Raw genomic sequence first — 16,814 nt, 5'->3', positions numbered from 1 at the left:
GAACTTAGTGTGTGTGTGTGTGTGTGTGTGTGTATAGTATATATATATATAATATATATATGTTTTTTAATTTTCCTACACCAGGTGTTAGTTGCACTGTGAAAGATCTTTTAGTTATAACATGTGGGATCTAGTTCCCTAATCAGGGATTGAACCCGGGCCCCCTCCATTGGAAGCACGGAGTCTTAGCCACTGGACCATGAGAGAAGTCCCAGAAGCATTAAAATAAGTTTAACCACATACATATATATTCATAAATACATTTTAGTTGCAAATAAAAATTCATTACTCTCCATCACAACCTTGCCAGATAGGTTCTATTATCACCCCCATTATACACGGAAAAGTCCGGGGGGGTCCACTCAGCTGGCCCAGGTCAGAGAACTCAGGCTGTTCGGCTCCAGACTCCAGTCTCTACTATGCACTGTCTGTGGCCCTAGTGAAGGAGGGTTCCTGCCCCGCCTCCTCCGACAAGCCCTCAAGTCCGGTCCAGATACTGACACAGGTATCCCCACATAGAATGAAACAGACCCCTTGGGCTCTCTCGATCCGGAGTTTGGAAGGGTTAGGCCTGGTGCTCTGAGGAAGGAAGTTCTATTTTGCTTCCATCCCTGCAGCAGGTTTTAGCTGTGTGGCCTCAAGGGAAGTACACTCTCCAGGAGGTATTCTTAGAAGTCTACCATCCACTCATGTATTCATTTACTGAGCACCTACTGTATGTGAGGCATGGGGTTCATGCTGGGGTACAAAGGTAACCAAGATAGCCACTATCCCCAGCTTAAAAGCAAATGGCCCAACGAAGATCCAGTTGTGTGTAGGCAGTGGGGGGGCATGAGGGTCCTTTATCCTGATGCCCAAAGTATCGCCAGAGCCACAGGGTCACAGCTGGAGGCTGAGGTCTCCAATCCCCCTGCTGCCCGCCCGCACAGCAGGAGCAGTCGTGGTGCTCGGGCCTCCAGGAGCTGCTCTCAGCTTCTCTGGAACCAGCGGCAGCGGCACCTGCGCGGGCCGCTTGGAGCTGAGGCAGAGCGCCCTCTCCCCTCCTTGCTTCCAGGAGCAGCTGGGCTCCTCCAGTCTCCAGTTTTCCTCACCTGGGGACTCTAGTTGTCTCCCAGCCCTGCATTTCTCAGTAGTATACTCCAAGGAAAGATTCAGTATCTGAAGTGACCAGCAGGGCTTTGCATGAAGTAGGTGCCCAGTAAATGTCACTTGAGTTAAATTCAGATGAGGAACAGGTTTTCCAGATAGCTACTAGTGCAGGAGATAGTGAAGAACAGGGGAGCCTGGCATGCTGCAGCCCATGGGGCCTCAAAGAGTCGGACATGACATAGAGACTGAACAACAATGGCTAGTTCAGCAGTGGTCTTTTAGGGTACTTTAGAAAGGAACTGCTTTTTCAGGAAGGTGACCAAAGTTGGATTCACTAATTGACTTAGCCCCAGGGCATCTCTGAGAGGGCTCAGGGGCCTTGTCCCCTCCCCACTAGTGCCATGGAGGGAAGGGAAAGAAGCAGTACAAGATGAGCTAAACAGAAAAGAGAAGCTTTGGAAGTCCAAAGGAAGCTGATTTAAAAGTCCACATTGGGGGCTTCCTTGGTGACTCAGGTGGAAAAGAATCTGCCTGCCGATGCAGGAGACACAGGCTCGATCCCTGGTCCAGGGAGATCCCACAGGCCGGAGAAACTAAGCCCATGTGCCACAACTACCGATCCTGCACTCTAGAGCCCGGGAGCCGCAACCAGAGAAGCCCCCGCAGTGAGCAGCCCGTGCCCCACAACTAAAGAGTAGCCCCTGCTCACCACAACTAGAGAGAGCTCACGCAGAAATGAAGACCCAGCACAGCCAATTAAATCGATAAAATTATTTTTTCAAGTCCACGTTGATAGTGTCACCTAATTTCCTTAGTGCTAGACTCTAGGCTGACAGCTTCGGGGGCTCAGGGCACCTCCTCAGAGCCAGCCCCACGCATCTCTCTATGCAGTGCTCATACCCCTTCCCTAGAGATGGCACCGGCCTCCCTACCTCCTTCAGAGCTGCCCTGTTACCCACAGGACTGGGTGGGGCAGGACTGGGCACTCACTGTTACAGCTGGGGCATCAGTGACCTTTGAAACCTTTCCCCAGTCCCCTCATTCAGTTCTCCTCTGGTTCCTGGGCTCCGGGAGGTGTGTCCCACACCCCACCGTCCAGCTCTCTGACTTCCAAAGGCTGTGTTCCTCTGGGGCTCTGTGAAGATGCTTGTTGGCAGAGGAGACAAGGGAATGGCTCCTTTCACCATCCCAAGCCAGAGCATCTGCTCTATATTTTGGAGAAAGTGTGTAGCATTTTACTTGCTGCTGCCAAGTTGCTTCAGTTATGTCCAACTCTGTGCGACCCCATAAACGGGAGTCCATAGACCGCAGCCCACCAGGCTCCTCCATGCCTGGGATTCTCCAGGCAAGAACACTAGAGTGGGTTGCCATTTCCTTCTCCAATGCATGAAAGTGAAAAGTGAAAGTGAAGTCACTCAGTCATGTCCGACTCTTCGAGATCCCATGGACTGCAGCCTACCAGGCTCCTCCGTCCATGGGATTTTTCAGGCAAGAATACTGGAGTGGGATGCCATTGCCTTCCCTGAATTTTACTTGAGGAAAGTAAAAAAAAAAATGTTGCTGCTTAAAGAATTCAAAAACCACCTGGACCCTTCTGCACTGCTCATCCCTGTTAATTCTTCGTTTGTTGGCCTCCCTGGGTCCATAGGCTGCCCTTGCACCTGATCCTCTCCTGCAGTTCAGTTCAGTTCAGTTCAGTCGCTCAGTTGTGTCTGACTCTTTGTGACCTCATGGACTGCAGCACCCCACACCTCCCTGTCCATCACCAACTCCCGGAGTCTACCCAAACCCATGTCCATTGAGTTGGTGATGCCATCCAACCATCTCATCCTCTGTCATCCCCTTCTCCTCCTGCCCTCAATCTTTCCCAGCATCAGGGTCTTTTCAAATGAGTCAGCTCTTCGCATCAGGTGCCCAAAGTATTGGAGTTTCAGTGTCAACATCAGTCCTTCCAATGAATACTCAGGACTGATCTTTAGGATGAACTGGTTGGATCTCCTTGCAGTCCAAGGGACTGTCAACAGTCTTCTCCAACACTGCAGATCAAAAGCATCAATTCTTCAGTGCTCAGCTTTCTTTATAGTCCAACTCTCACATCCATACATGACTACTGGAAAAACCATAGCCTTGACTGGATGGACCTTTGTTGGCAAAGTAATGTCTCTGCTTTTTAATATGCTGTCTAGGTTGATCATACCTTTCCTTCCAAGGAGTAAGTGTCTTTTAATTTCATGGCTAAAGTCACCATCTGCAGTGATTTTGGAGCCCCCAAAAATAAAGTCAGCCACTGTTTCCACTGTTTCTCCATCTATTTGCCATGAAGTGATGGCTAATAGAGTTTTGCCAAGAGAACACACTGGTCATGTCAAACACTCTCTTCCAGCAACACAAGAGAAGACTCTACACATGGACATCACCAGATGGCCAACACCGAAATCAAATTGATTATATTCTTTGCAGCCAAAGATGGAGAAGTTCTATACAGTCAGCAAAAACAAGACCGGGAGCTGACTGTGGCTCAGATCATGAACTCCTTGTTGCCAAATTCAGACTTAAATTGAAGAAAGTGGGGAAAACCACTAGACCGTTCAGGTATGACCTAAATCAAATCCCTTATGATTATACAGTGGAAGTGAGAAATAGATTTAAGGGACTAGATCTGATAGACAGAGTGTCTGATGAACTATAGATGGAGGTTCGTGACATTGTACAGGAGACAGGAATCAAGACCATCCCCAGGAAAAAGATCCTCTCCTGCACTTGCCCAGAAAGCTCTGCCGTACCTTGAGGCTGAGACTGCTGCCTTTCAGGGACCTGTTCACATGTGACACCGGAGTCATTCCTGTGTGGAGTTCAGTGTGCGTGACAGTGTGTGTGTGTGTGTGTGTGTGTGTGTGTTAGTGGCTCAGTCATGTCCAACTCTTTGCAACCCTATGGACTGTAGCTCACTCACCAGGCTCCTCCGTCCATGGGATTCTCCAGGCAAGATACTGGAGTGGGTAGCCATTTCCTTCACCAGGGGGCCTTCCTAACCCAAGGATCAAACCCCAGTCTCCTACATTGCAGATGGATTCTTTACCATCTGAGCCACCAGGGAAGCTGGGCATGGCAGTAAAACACACTAATCTCAGGCGTGCAGTCTGATGAAATTTTACATGTTTGCACACCTGGTGAGCACTGTGCACATCACAGTAAGTGTGCAACATTCCAGCGTTTGAGAAGGTCCCTCCACGTCAGCACCCACCCCCAGCGTAACTGCTGTCAGGGCTCTGTCACCAGGGTGAGCATGCTGGTGCTCAGATTCAATGTCACAGTGCACTCTGCGTCCAGAGGGTCCATCCATGTTGTGTGCGTCTGGAGATCAGTTTTTTTAATGGATTCAGAGTATTCCTTATGCATCTGTCTGTATGGATGGAGATTCAGGGGCGCAAAGCCTCCTTTGGGCTCCTCTTCAACACACTCTTGGATTCCACTAGTGGTTCTCGATGCTGCTGTGAGCTGGCTGGGCGTAGCCCTGATCAGCCTCCTCCCAGCCCAGTGTGCTGTCCCGGAGCCGTGTACAGACCCCAGCCCTGGACTTGAGTGGACCGGGGTGGAGCAGCTGCTGTCGGAGGTCTGAGGGTTCAGGAGTTCCTGAAGGCCTTGAACCATGGCTTATTAATTACTTGTCGATTACTAAATCAAAACAAATCAGGGATTTGTTTACTGAGTTGAAAGGCTTTCCTAGCCCTTCCTCTAATTCTGCACTTTGACTCACAGCTTTCATGCCATCCTGTGCGTTCCGTTACCCGCTGCAGCCCTCCTGGGGGGCTGAGACACCAGGTGAACAGGGTCGGGCCTGATGCTGCTCAGTGGGTCCAGGACAGCACGTCCCACAGTGTCTTCGATGGAGGTGAACAGCTGTCCTTTTGAAAGTTGTCTTTCACGTGTGGAATGAAGACCCCACAGCAGCCTTGACGGTGGTGGGCTGTGGGGCCACGCACTTCAGGTGGCCTTCACCTGGGGTTTGCCTGTGTCTTCCTGCAGCTTCCCACTCGCACACCTGAGGGTGTTGGTGAGTCACATCCTTTGCCTTTGGGAATTTCTGTGTTCCTCCTAAAAGCCCTGCCTAGTGATCGGGTATGTTTATTTTCCACTTCATCACATCAGTGTGTCTGTCGAAAGCTGGACTGTGTGTTCATCGGTCTGCAGAGCTTATCTCTCTGCGCCTTTGCTTCCGAGACAGGACGCGGGGGCTGATGCACAGGCCCAGAAAGCCCCCCCAGATGGCCTCTCCTGGGAGGTGTGCTGTTGTGCATGGGCCCTGGGTAAGGGCCATGGAAGAAAACCACGCAGGCCGCTAAAGCTGTCATCTTTACATGCTGTGCTAGAGGAACTGGGAGACTAAAGTACTGTTCGCATCCTGTTTTCTGTGGCTCGGGGGCCTGAGCCACTGGCTCCCCGCCCACACATCATGACCTTGCTTCCCTCACCGGTCTGGAATAATAACGGGGTGTTGCTATGGGACAAAACAAATACTCTGCCTGTAGTGTGGCCCCTCTCATGGAGGAGGAGCCCCTGGCTCTGGCAGCAGCTGCAGGGATGAGCAGGGCCCCCAACCTTCACAGGAACGCGCTCCTTTTGCCAGAAGGTGATGCCGAGGCTCCACAGGTCAGAATGCTCTTGTGAGAAATGGTATGTTGGGGCAGCTGCGCTCCACCCTCAGGAGAGGAGCTGCCCTGGAGCAGCTTTGTCCCTGTTCACCTGGAGCTGGAGTCACTGCGCTCCCCCACCGCAAACTGGGAACAGTTTTCCAGGAATGTGACCCACTGCTTGTCAGTGGTGAGCTGAGGGTCCGGGAGGGGCTGGGGAGGGAGGGAGAGCGACACACGCAAGCATCCACACCAGGTAGGTGTTGTCTGTCTCCTCACAATGCCTCTTCTCCACCACCCAGTCACAGCCATTCGTCGGAAGAGGGTTAGCACCTGGCCCTGGAGAGTAAGCCAACGTGCACTGTTGAGGTTGCCCTGTGGTTCTTCCTGGGAAAGCATTCTGGGGGGCCACAGTCTCTGGGCTCCCTCCCTGCCCTAGGTTCTTCCTGGGAAAGAATTCTGGGGGGCCACAGTCTCTGGGCTCCCTCCCTGCCCTAGGCAACTGGTAGGAGCAGTTGCCACCTGGTCACATCACCTGAGTCCTTCTCTCAGCTTGGGGTTACAATGTCCTTTCTTAGAGCATCGGCTCTGTGCCAGCCCTTCTACTGGGCACTCAGCTCAGGTGCTTCCGTGATGCTCATGACACCATACCTGTGGGCTGCAGAGAGGAAGATCTGGGGTCTGGACCAGGCTGCTAACTCGCCCCAAACAAGGCCCCAGCAACCTTCCATTGCTCTGCCATCCTGCTTCTCACCTGGTTCTCATTATCCCCTGATTCCACCTCATGGAAAACGGACAACACCTACCTGGTCTGGACTGCTCCGCAGCCACAGCATGTATCGCTCTCTCTCCCTCCCCAGCCCCTCCAGGACATGGCTCAGGGCTGCACTGCCTCTTCAGTATCCCTCCTGTGTCCTGAGAATCCCCCTCTCTGAGGCCGCCCCATGCACTTTGGCCTGTGTGCAATCTGCTGGGGGCGGAAGGGGTGCTGCAGGCAGAGCCTCCCTCTGCAGCTGTGCTCAGAGTGTCAGCAGTGACCGAGCAGAGGCCCCTTGGGCTGCAAGGCTGGGATGGGCAGCTTCTGCTCAGCTCAGCTCTGAGTCCCCGTCTAGAGATCAGGGTTAAGGTCATGCTCCTGAGCACCACTTTTCTCTCACAGAGTAATAAAAAAGTGGTTTCCTTGTGAAAAAAAAAAAAAAAAACCTGAAAAATAACTGCCAGTGATGGAAGGGACAGGGCCTAAAAAAGTCATGACTCGTATTCAGAAATTAGGAAGGTGGCTTAACTGAAGAGGGGTGTGCTCCTGTAGGAGCATGCTTCCTGCTCTGTCTTTTATAAACCACACGGGCAGAGGTCTCACTGTGTGGTGCTTGCAAGTCTGGGTGTTTGAGAAGGGATCTGGCAGCCCTGGGGTGCGTGTGGAAGCCTGATGTGCCCTGTACACCTTTTCCATGTGCGCTTGGCCAAGAAGAGCACAAGCTCTGGAACAAAGTGATCAAGTGCAAGCTGCTGTTCGATGGACTCTCACTCAAGACACGGATTTGATTCAGGACTCACAACAGCCCTCTGGGGAATATATTGTGTCCTTCTTTTACAAAGGAGGAAATATGCTTGGAGAAGTTTAAATGATCCAGAGTCACCAGCCAGTTCAAGGTGAGTCAGGAGTTTGAACCTAGGTCTCCATCCAGGGCCTTGCCTCTTGATGCCTCTGCCTTCTGCCTGCTAAGACACCACTGACCCAGGCAGCGTCCCCTCAGCCCATCCCGTCCCTGGACACTGCCTCTTTTCCAGGCGCTTTTCCTGAGCTCAGGTCCGGATGTGACCTTGCTTCCCTACTCGGGCTGGGGCTCCAGGCCTCTGCCTGAGTGCATTTCTGCATTTCTGTTCCGGGGAAGTGCTATGAAGGAGAGACGGGTGAGCAGCCTGGCACTGACCTCCACACTCTGGCCCAGGTGGACCCTCCAGCCCGTTAGCTCCCTGCACCTTTACCTCAGCTTCTAGAGCAGCTGGTTCTGGTCTGTGGTATTCCGCCCACCATGTGTGCTAAGTTACTTCAGCTGTATCCAATTCTTTGCAACTCTGTAGACTGTAACCCACCAGGCTCCTCTGTCCATGGAATTCTCCAGGCAAGAATACTGAGGGCTGCCATGCCCTCCTCAGGGGGATCTTGAGTAACATTGAGTTACTTTTCTTGTTGATAAGTTTGTAAGAGAATACCAGGTATCAATTTAATACTATTTCCCAGTTCAAGTGAACCTGAAATTCACTTAACTTCTCTTATATTTAGAATTGTTTGATTTGTAAGCACTTACTTTTCTTCAAGCCAATTAAATAGAGCTCATTTACAAATTAACCATAGCAATATTATCCAAAGACACATACTGAGACATACATATACCCAGACAGACACGAGGGATTTAGCTTCATTTTCTAAACTTAGTCATGAATCAGCTATCACAATGTAAAATTCACTAATTTATAGTGAATAAATAAAAATTGGAATAAATAAAAATTATTGGAATAAATTGGAATTGGAATAAATTTGGAATAAATAAAAATTCTGAAGGCTTCTCCTGCCCACCATGGCCCCCTTTGTCCAGGCTGCCAGCTGGCCTGGGTGTCGGCCCTCCCACATGGGGCGTCGCCTTCTCTTGGAATTCTCACGCCCCCACTGGCGCCCCTTGGACCTCTTCTAGACCCTCTCCTGTGTCAGCCTCAGGTCCTTTCTTTGCTAGCAGCCTTGTGCCTGTGCACAGTTGTTGAACCTTCTGGGTCTCAGCTTCCTGGTCTGTAAAATGGGAACAGCGACACCTCTGGGGTGCTGTGAGGAGAGCTTGGCCCCGACCACACCTTCTCTCCCACCGTCGGGACCACAGCCGTGTCCCGAGATCTCTCTGCTCCCTTCTCGGCCCTGCCCCACTCCTACATTCAGCAGTCCTGGGTCCATAGGTGCAGATCACACTTGTGACCTGGACAGCACACCGTGTGGAGCACACGCAGGGCTCACTCAGCCCCCGGCAGCTGCTTGGCAGCCTCACGCAGGAGCCGCTGCTTGTCTGAGCAGTTCTGCAGGTGCTGACAGCTACGCCATCACTGCTCCGGATTGAGGTGGGTGGACGCGGCACAGCAAGGGGCCAGGCTCGGCTGTCCGCTCCACCCCATCTGACTCACAGGTCTGTGGCCTGATTTTAAACTGTCCCGACGTGTCCGCCCCGGAGGTCACCCCCTGGCAGGTCCCACGCTCTGGCAGATGCCTCGTGAGGTTGGCAGCCTGTGCTGCCTGATCGTCCCAAAAATGGACGTCTCTGCATGATTTTCTTACACAGCATGCGTGTGTGCGCATGCTCCTTGGCCCTGTCCTGAAGTGGCCCTGATGTGTTCGTTCTCCTTCGCGGTTGGATGTATTGTGTTGATTGTGACTCCAGGACCCACCTTGATGAAAAGCAAGCAGGACGTGAGGCATCACAGCCCACGGGGCTGCCCTGTAGCCTCTGGCACGCAGTAAGGTCCTGCCCGCCCTGGTCCCGGGCCATGGTGTGGGGTGCGCTCTGGCCCTCTCTTCATCTGATTACTGCTTTCCTGATAGGCTCAGTTTAAACCAGGGCCTACGTCTGTCATACAGCGTCTTTGTGTACTTTTCTCAGTTTGTCCTTACACGTTTGCACATGCGATTACTGTTCAACATCTCAACAATGGGCTCTCAAACAAACCGTCAGCCTTGTGAAGACACTCAACACTAGCCCAGGGCCGTACTGGGCATTCAGTACAATCTGAATGGGTACTAAAAACTAGCCTATAACAGTAACTAGCAAGGTGCTTACTGGGATGTTCATGACACAGCTTTTTGGACTTGAAAAGTCCCTGGGGATCTTGTTAGACTGCAGATTCTGAATCCCTAGACCTGGGGCCTAAGGTCATACGTCTCCAGCAGGTTCGAGATGTTGCAGGAGTTGGAACGTGGCACAGGCAGGAGTCCAGGCCTGGGGCTGGGCCTTGCTGCTTTGTTCTGTGTTCAGCCCGAGTACAATATTTTTCGATCTGATTGGGTCACATTGGAAACTTACCCTTGGGTTGTGTTTTCTCTCACTTTCCATATTGTAAAGGCTTCCTTGAGTCCTTCAACCCTTTCTAATACAGCACTTCTGTTGGCTTCATCCTGGGAGCATGCTTCATCTGTTTGATGAGCTTTTACAGTTTCCACTTTTCACCTTTGTGCATATTTTGATGATGATTTTCCATCCGAATCTACCTGTGCTTCTGATGTCCTGTGATTGCTTTCGCCTGAGAGGCCTGGGGTGGTGCCTTGGTATGGGTGGGGCTTCGGGGTGGGGCCTCGGTGGGCGGGGCCTTGTGTGGGGGCGGGGCCTCTGCTGCAAGGTCCGGAGTGCTTGGCTGGGTTTCTATCTACACTGTGGAGCTGGGAAGGTGAGTAATGTGTGGGCTTCCTTTTAACTTCACGTTGTAAGACAGACTTTAATTACAAGGGGTCGTTCGTCTGTGAAAGAACACAATAGCTCCCTCGATGCCCTGAGTATGTATGTTCACGATAAACACAACATTTCACGACAGAACAAGCTGAGGAATCCTGGGTGCTTCAGCCCCAGGCTCCTGCCAGGGAGCAGTCGGTGGATATTGGAATGTCTAGGATTCTTCTGGGTCCCTCAAGACTGGGGCAGTTTCAGGATCACTGGAAGAGTCTAGCCCTGAAGGGTTTTCCAAGGAAAGTACTGCTATCGTAGTAACAGGATGTCCCTTGTGGCACTTACAAGACAGGAGCCAGACGACTTGACCTTTCTCATGTTCAGGAGCACCTGTAAGTTCAAGATACCTACCTACCTCCTAGGACTATAAACATCCAGCAAAAGAATGTTTTTCAAGTAGAGCAGATAAGTGAAAAAAAATCAGAGTAGACCAGTGTGGACAGCGTGCTGCTTGTCAGAGACGAGGTCACAGATATTGCTCTCACGTGCACGAGATGCCTTTTGAAGGAATAGAGGACTGAAATCATTGGTTCCTGTGGAGACTGTTCACTGAATACCTTTTGAATTTTGAGCTGTGTGGTTCTATTCCATTCACACCATAAAGAAAAATATACCAGGCTCTGTGATCCTACTTTTTCTTTAAAAAAAAAAAAAAAAAAAAACATGTTGGAGAAGATTGAGGAGTGTCCTCTCTCCCATGCAGAGCTTTAGTCACTGGGTCTGCCCAGGTGGGGCTGGGATGGCTGCAGGACAGTGAGCCCTGGGCTCCCAGGGCACTTCAGTGTCACACCACACAATGGACCTTGATTTCCCTCCTTCTTTTCTGTCCATCATGAATCTTGCTGCTTTCTCCAGAGTGACTGTGTTCACGGGCACAAGTAGTCAGCTCTGTGGACTGCCTCCAAGGTGAAGATTACCATGAGCTGTGTACGCAGGAGGGAAAAGAATGTTGTTGTGGGTTTTTTTAAGAGTATTTTAAGGAAATGATGAAGGAGGATAGACATTCAGAGTTGCAGACCTTTGTCCTTAAAGTTCAGTTCCCCCTTTTTTTATGAAAAAAGGGGGGAGAAGGTGATGAAAGGGCGTGAAAGGGCGGAGAAGGCGATGGCACCCCACTCCAGTACTCTTGCCTGGAAAATCCCATGGATGGAGGAGCCTGATGGTCTGCAGTCCATGGGGTCACAAAGAGTCAGACATGACTGAGCGACTTCACTTTTCACTTTTCACTTTCATGCATTGGAGAAGGAAATGGCAACCCACTCCAGAGTTCTTGCCTGAAGAATCCCAGGGACAGGGGAGACTGGTGGGCTGCGGTCTATGGGGTCGCACAGAGTCGGACATGACTGAAGCGACTTAGCAGCAGCAGCAGCAACCTGAAAGGGAAGGTGAGCTGGGGGTTGGGAGTGGTTGAGTCAGATACAGTCGCAGAGAGTGACCAGAAACATCTCTGGATATCAGTTACCTATATCGGGGATCAAGGACGGGGCAGCTTGAAAGCTACAAGAATGTGGTGTGCTTCCTGCCCACAAAGAGCTGTCAGAGACACAGCCCCTTGTGCACCGTCACCTCTCACAGCCTCTCCCCACGTGATGGAAACAGTGACCCTGGGGCCACCGAGGGACACCACATGGGGTCAGGTATAGGAGCCCTCCCCAGACAGAAAGACAACAGCATGAAGGCCCGAGGTGAGAAGACAATACCACTTATAATTTTCCTCTCCCTCCACTGATGTTAGATCAGCAGGAGGGTGCTTTACTCAGACTAGGTTTCTTTGGGAATGGTATTCCGGTATTAAGCCAGAAGTGCATCTTAATCATCAAAAACATGCTAGAGTTTTTAAGTGAAAGTAGCTAAGTGACTTTAAGATGAAACCTGGAGACCATGATTTCAGTTGTAAAAAGAATGAGCTTTTTGGTTGGTTTGAAGTGGCAGTAGCTTAGTGCTGCAGACGGAACACAGGACCAGAGGAGACGGAGTCTGTTTCCAACCTGGAATCCAGCAGCTCGATGGCTCTGGGCAGATCTCTCTCTGAACCCCTCAGCATAGGAGTTCAGAAGTGCACTTCTAGGGGGAACTTATGGTTTAGTTGTGGGCATGAAGACAGCCAGCAAGACTTGCAGTGCATACCAAATGAGCCTGGCATGTGCTGAACTAAATGTTTCCATACAAAAGGGATTTGTTTAAACATATGGATAACTGTAGAGAGAACTCCTCAGGTCTCAAGAAAAAGAAAAGTTTACATTGTTAACCTGGAAAGTAAGAGATAATTATGGTAGTGGTAATGAATGAACCATAGAGTGACGTGACTTTGGATGATGAAAATACATTTGTATTGTCAGAGACTTGTGGCTCCAAAAGCATCATTCATATAAAGTTTTAGCTTCTACATTGGACAAGAGGGCCTGAGGGCCGTTTGCAGTTTGGGGTCAGGGTGGAGATGGGCATGTGAAGGAGGCAAGTCCTACCCTGTTCAGAGTGCCTGCCGCTGTCTTCCCTACCAGTTCAACACTGTTGGACCAATTCAAACTGGAAAAGCTTGCCCTTCCAGCTTTGATGAAGTCTCACATCCTGTTCTCCTCTGCAAGGGCCAGCAGTAATGGGAGTGGGGGCTTCCCTGAGTCCTTAATACATCTTCATCGTCTAAACTGATATGTGCTGACGGGGGATGCCTGGACCCTTAGTCTCTTAGTGTTTTCCATCTGCCTGGAGCAAAAGCAGGGCCTCCATGCGCACCAACCAGTCTGCCACCACCTTCCGGAGTTTCCATATTTCTCAACACAAACTTCCAAAAAGCCTTCAATTGGCTGTTAAAAATAAATTATTCTTAGGCTTCCCTGGTGGCTCAGTGGTAAAGAATCTGCCTGTCAATGCAGGAGATGTGGGTTCCATCCCGAATCCAGGAAGATCCCACATGCTGCAGAGCAACTAAGCCCACGCCCCACAATTACTGAAGCCCAAGAGACCAAGAGCCCGTACTCCCCAACAGAGAAGCCACCACAATGAGAAGCCCATGCTCCGCGACTAGAGAGTAGCCCCTGCTCGCTGCAACTAGAGAAAAGCCCAAACAACAACGAAGACCCAGCACAGCCAACAATAAATAAATACATAATTTTTAAAATTGTTCTTTGAAGTGAAAGGTCAAAAAGCCCTATAAACTACAATTCATATGAAATAAAATTCGTACCTTTGAAGTATAAATTCAGTAGGGTCTAGTATTTTCGGTTTCCCTGGTGGCTCAGAAGTTAAAGCGTCTGCCTCCAATGCGGGAGACCCGGGTTCAATCCCTGGGTGGGGAAGATCTCCTGGAGAAGGAAATGGTAACCCACTCCAGTATTCTTGCCTGGAGAATCCCATGGACAGAGGAGCCTGGCAGGCTACAGTCCACGGGGTCGCAAAGAGTCTGACACAACTGAGTGACTTCACTTCACTTCACTTCAGTATTTTCAGAGTTGTGCAGTCGTTACCATTATTTAATTTTAGAACATTTTCTTCAGCCTAAAAAGAAACCCCATACCCATTAGCAGCCATTCTCAATTACTTACTACTTCTAGTCCCTAGAAACCACTACTCTACTCTCTTTATGAATTTGCCTATTCTGTATATCTCATATAAATAGCATCATATAATATATGATCTGATGTGTCTCATGTCTTTCATTAAGATAATGTTTTCAAGGTTCAAATTTGTCATACTTCTTTCCTTGTCATGGATGAATAATATTCAGGAATAAGAGTATGTATGACTTTTGGTTTATCCATTCATCAACTGAGTAGTTTTCACTCTTTGGCTATTCTGAATAATGCTGTTATTATTGTACGAGTTTTTGTGTGGACCTATGTGTTCCTTTATCCTGGGTACATGCCTAGGGGTGAAATTTCTGGGCTATATGGCAATTCTTTGTTCAACATTTTTAGGAGCTGCCAAACTGATCACCAAAATACAGACATATTTTCTATTCCTACGAAAATGTATGAGAGAGTCCAGATTCCTCCACATTCTTACCAACACATTGTCATTTCTGTCTCTTTTTTTCCACATCAGATAGCACATAGGATCTTACTTCCCTGACCAGGGATCGAACCCGTGCTCCCTGCAGTGGAAGCATAACATCTTGACCACTGGACAGCCTGGGAAGGCCCTGTCCCCTGTCTCTTTGATCGTAGTCATGCCAGTGGACGACATGGTGGCTGATTCCAGTTTTGATTTGTGTTTTCCTAATGACTAATGCTGTTGAACATCTTTTCGTGTGTTTATTCGCCACGTGTATATCTTCCTTGGAGAAATGTCTATCAAGTCCTTCGCACATTTTTAATAAGGTTGTTTGTCGTCATTGGGTTTTAAGGGTTCTTTATATATTTTTGGTGCAAGTCCATTATATATATAATTTGATAATTTCCTCCCATTCTGTAGATTATCTTTTCATGTTCCTGATTCACAGAAGTTTTCAGTTTTGATGAAGGCCAATTTATCTAATTTTTTTCTTTTGTTTCGTATGCTTAGTATCATGTTGAAGAAATTATTGCCTAACCAAAGTAATGAATTTAATCCTATGTATTCTTCTAAGAGGTTTATAATTTTAGTTCTCACATTTATGTCTAGGATCCAGTTTTAGTTTCAGTTCAGTTCAGTTCAGTCGCTCAGTCGTGTCTCATGCTTTGTGACCCCATGATATGCAGATGACACCACCCTTATCGCAGAAAGTGAAGAGGAATTAAAAAGCCTCTTGATGAAAGTGAAAGTGGAGAGTGAAAAAGTTGGCTTAAAGCTCAACATTCAGAAAACAAAGATCATGGCATCCGGTCCCATCACTTCATGGGAAATAGATGATGAAACAGTGGAAACAGTGTCAGACTTTATTTTTTGGGGCTCCAAAATCACTGCAGATGGTGATTGCAGCCATGAAATTAAAAGACACTTACTCCTTGGAAGGAAAGTTATGTCCAACCTAGATAGCATATTCAAAAGCACAGACAGGGCTTCCCTTGTGGCTCAGCTAGTAAAGAATCTGCCTGCAATGTGGGAGACCTTGGTTCGATCCCTGGGTTGGGAAGATCCCCTGGAGAAGAGAAAGGCTACCCACTCCAGTATTCTGGCCTGGAGAATTCCATGGACTGTGTAGTCCATGGGGTCACCCGCAAAGAGTCCTATAACCAGTGTAGTAAATGGCATGTAGTAAATGTTAATAAATGTCAGCTCTTTAAAAAAAAAAAAAGGCACAGACATTACTTTGCCAAGAAAGGTAAGGCTATGGTTTTTCCTGTGGTCATGTATGGATGTGAGAGCTGGAATGTGAAGAAGGCTGAGCACCGAAGAATTGATGCTTTTGAACTGTGGTGTTGGAGAAGACTCTTGAGAGTCCCTTGGACTGCAAGGAGATCCAACCAGTCTATTCTGAAGGAGATGAGCCCTGGGATTTCTTTGGAAGGAATAACGCTAAAGCTGAAACTCCACTACTTTGGCCACCTCATGAGAAGAGTTGACTCATTGGAAAAGACTCTGATGCTGGGAGGGATTGGGGGCAGGAGGAGAAGGGGACGACAGAGGATGAGATGGCTGGATGGCATCACTGACTCCATGGACATGAGTTTGAGTGAACTCCGGGAGTTGGTGATGGACAGGGAGGCCTGGCATGCTGCGATTCATGGGATCACAAAGAGTCGGACACGACTGAGCGACTGAACTGAACTGAAATGAACTGAATTGCAGCACGTCAGGCCTCCCTGTCCATCACCAACTCCCGGAGTTCACTCAAACTCATGTCCATGGAGTCAGTGACGCCATCCAGCCATCTCATCCTCTGTCGTCCCCTTCTCCTCCTGCCCTCAATCCCTCCCAGCATCACAGTCTTTTCCAATGAGTCAGCTCTTTGCATGAGGTGGCCAAAGTAGTGGAGTTTCAGTTTCAGCATCATTCCTTCCAAAGAACACCCAGGGCTGATCTCCTTTAGAATGGACTATTGGATGTCCTTGCAGTCCAAGGGACTCTCAAGAGTCTTCTCCAACAGCACAGTTCAAAAGCATCAATTCTTCGGGGCTCAGCTTTCTTCACAGCCCAACTCTCACATCCATACATGACCACAGGAAAAACCATAGCCTTGACTAGACAGATCTTTGTTGGCAAAGTAATGTCTCTGCTTTTCAGTATGCTATCTAGGTTGGACATAATTTTCCTTCCAAGAAGTAAGCATCTTTTAATTTCATGGCTGCAATCACCACCTGCAGTGATTTTGGAACCCAAAAAAATAAAGTCTGACACTGTTTCCACTGTTTCCCCATCTATTTCCCATGAAGTGATGGGCCCAGATGCCATGATCTTCGTTTTCTGAATGTTGAGCTTTAAGCCAACTTTTTCACTCTCCTCTTTCACTTTCATCAAGAGGCCTTTTAGTTCCTCTTCACTTTCTGCCATAAGGGTGGTGTCTTCTGCATATCTGAGGTTATTGGTATTTCTCCCGGCAATCTTAATTCCAGCTTGTGCTTCTTCCAGCCCAGCGTTTCTCATGATGTACTCTGCATAGAAGTTAAATAAGCAGGGTGACAATATACAGCCTTGACGTACTCCTTTTCCTATTTGGAACCAGTCTGTTGTTCCATGTCCAGTTCTAACTGTTACT

At 49.0% G+C, this 16,814-nt stretch overlaps 1 protein-coding gene across 1 annotated transcript in view; it reads left to right on the top strand.

Moving 5' to 3' along the window:
- PARD6G (par-6 family cell polarity regulator gamma) overlaps positions 1-16,814 on the top strand; it is an 80,432-nt gene that overhangs the window by 7,793 nt on the left and 55,825 nt on the right. The gene's annotated exons all lie outside the window — the stretch shown is intronic.

Source organism: Bison bison, unplaced genomic scaffold (genome assembly GCF_000754665.1).
Source record: "Bison bison bison isolate TAMUID 2011002044 unplaced genomic scaffold, Bison_UMD1.0 scf7180017864353, whole genome shotgun sequence".
Taxonomy (NCBI): domain Eukaryota; kingdom Metazoa; phylum Chordata; class Mammalia; order Artiodactyla; family Bovidae; genus Bison; species Bison bison.
The sequence above is the reverse complement of the archived record's forward strand: the minus strand, read 5'-3'. Positions and strand labels throughout refer to the sequence as shown.